This window comes from Apis dorsata, unplaced genomic scaffold (assembly GCF_000469605.1).
Source record: "Apis dorsata unplaced genomic scaffold, Apis dorsata 1.3 scaffold_97, whole genome shotgun sequence".
NCBI lineage: Eukaryota > Metazoa > Arthropoda > Insecta > Hymenoptera > Apidae > Apis > Apis dorsata.
The window spans coordinates 435,761-438,292 of NW_006263395.1; the positions used below are offsets into that span (position 1 = coordinate 435,761).

General features: G+C 37.6%; 1 protein-coding gene across 8 annotated transcripts in view; it reads right to left on the minus strand.

Moving 5' to 3' along the window:
- The window catches only part of LOC102670613 (ankyrin repeat domain-containing protein 6), a 126,679-nt gene that overhangs the window by 60,206 nt on the left and 63,941 nt on the right, over positions 1 to 2,532 (minus strand). The window lies entirely within an intron of this gene.

A 2,532-nucleotide genomic window follows, 5' to 3' on the forward strand; every position in this document is an offset into this window, starting at 1 on the left:
GAAATCAACATTTATTTTATTTATGCAAAATACTCTCCCTCTTGCATTTTCATTTCTCGAATAATTATTACTTTACGAATATTTATTTAAACGTAAAACAAATCCTAAATTTACAACGAATCGTCATCGATTATCGTTCGTTTATTTTCATTGATTTTTCATACGCTTCAATCGATATTGAATTTCGCGTCACACGATTCGTACGTCGCTCGTGATAATATTTTGAATACACGTGTACGTACTTATTTCATTAGAGCAAAGTATAATTGTGTTATCTATCTGGCACGTACTCCGTTTGAACCCGATTAAATAAGCTCGTGAGACATTAGAAATTAAATTGTCGCGATAAGAGGAATATTTCCATTGCTTAACAAACTTGTTGCGTTTAATTCAAAAGAACCAAAAAAATAAAATCTAATCTGCCAAAAATTAATGAAAAAAAAAAACACGTCGAATCCCAATTTTATCCATTTATTTCATCCACTTAAACACCAATGAATCGACCTATGAATTTACCTAAAAAATATTATTCATCGTACGATTGAAACTCTTACGAAGATAACATAATTATATCTCGATCAATATCGAGCAATCGTCATAGTAGTCTTCTTCGAAAAGAAGAATCGAAGAACGAAGACACAGCAAATTCGAAGCGTGAATGGTATCCGTCTATGCCTCCTCTCCGGAGGAGAGGATCGCGGAGGACGACGACAAAGCGAATGGGCAATTACCAGGCGTAATTACGTTCATTACACGTGGAAACGGGATTCGCGCTTAGGTAGCGGGTCGTGTACGGTTGGCAAAGGTTGCGGGAACACTCTATAATTCACCGCGCATACCCCATCGACCTACGATACCGTCGTCGGTTAATTTGTTGCTTTCGACGATCGCCAGCAGCCGAGAAAATAAAATTATCCGCGTTAAGTAGGGAGGCGGTTCGATCCACGTGCGTGACAAAGAGAAAGAGGAGAGGAGGAACGGACAAAGGGGGAAGGAATGAATTGGGGTCGAAAATAAAGGTGGAAGGGGATGGCTCGACCGGATGTCGGTGAACGAACGGGATAATAACGAATCGACGAGCGAATGGTAAAAAAGAAAAAAGAAAAATATTTGTTCGAAGGAAAGAAAAAATACTAGCGATTAAATTTTGATCAGAATTTGATTCGAAAAGATTTAGGAATCGATTGATTCGAGAGAATAATTGTAAAGGAAAAATTTTATTAAAGAAGAAAATAGGAAGAGCGAAAGAAGTGGTGCAATTTTTCGAGGAAGCAAATCTTCGGCGACACGATTCCGTGTCGCGTGTTTGCAATTCGTGAGAATTCGTTTCCTATGCACGGAGAATCAATTACTATGCCCGTGCATGTAAATAATCAAGGAGGGAACCCCTTCGATACGAAACTTAAGTACGCGTTACGCCCACACACATTGATTTATGCTACGTAATCCCTTCTATTTCTCTTCTCGATCTATCTCCTCGAAACGGATGTGTGCTCTTCTCTCGCCGTGCACGTACGACTTCCGGTCATAGGTTAACTAGCGTCTCGCCTCCTCTACCCGTCTTATTCTTATTCCCTTTTCCTTATCTCTTTCCTCTTCGCTTCGTTTCTTCGGAAGCGAAATAATACAAGCGTCGTTCCTCGCTAAAAAGAATCTTATTCTTTTTTTCTCTTTTTTTTTTTTACTATTTATCACCGTCGATATTAATGTAGAAAAAAAAAAAGAGAGAAAGTGAATCCAGCTTAAAATTCGCGTTTCCATTCTCGAGATAATTATCGGATTGCGTTTATCGGGACGATCGATTGGAATGACAGATGGTCGATTTATATTTTTCTCTTATTTTCCAGACTATTTTAAGTGATTCGATCGTTCTATCCGTTCACTTGGAAGTTAAATCATTCAGCGTCGAAGAATTACTTCGGACGGGGAGATCGCTTCATCTCTCGGCTTGTGTGCACTTTGTTCGATACACTGGAGGATCGTAGTTGGAAAGGCCACGATTACCGATTGATTTACTATGTAAAATTTTCTTTTCTTTCTTTTCTTCCTTTCTTTTTTTTTTTTTTTTTTTTTCCCTCCCCTAGCTTGTCTCGTATCGTAGATTAGAACGATCTGTTAGAATGTTGTCCCATCCGTGACAGTCGATATATTACTGCCGTCCAACGATTAATAACTCACCGGTTAACAACATTATCATGTGTACTCGCGGTTCTATACTCCCTTAGAAACATCGAGTCGCTTCTCCCTTTGCATATACCCGTTTCGAATCGTCAACATCCTGAATCCACAATCGAATGTTATTGCGACTAATTCTTCTTTTCTTTTCTCTTATCAATTAAAACAACTAAGTTGAAATAACTTCGTACAAATCGGAAGATTAAGATTAGAAAAATAAATTCATCGCATTTTTCCTGAATCTACAATCGAATGTTATTACGATTAATTCTTCTTTTCTTTTCTTTCCCTTTTTTTTCTCTTATCAATTAAAACTAAGTTGAAATAACTTCGTACAAATAGGAAGATTAGAAAAAT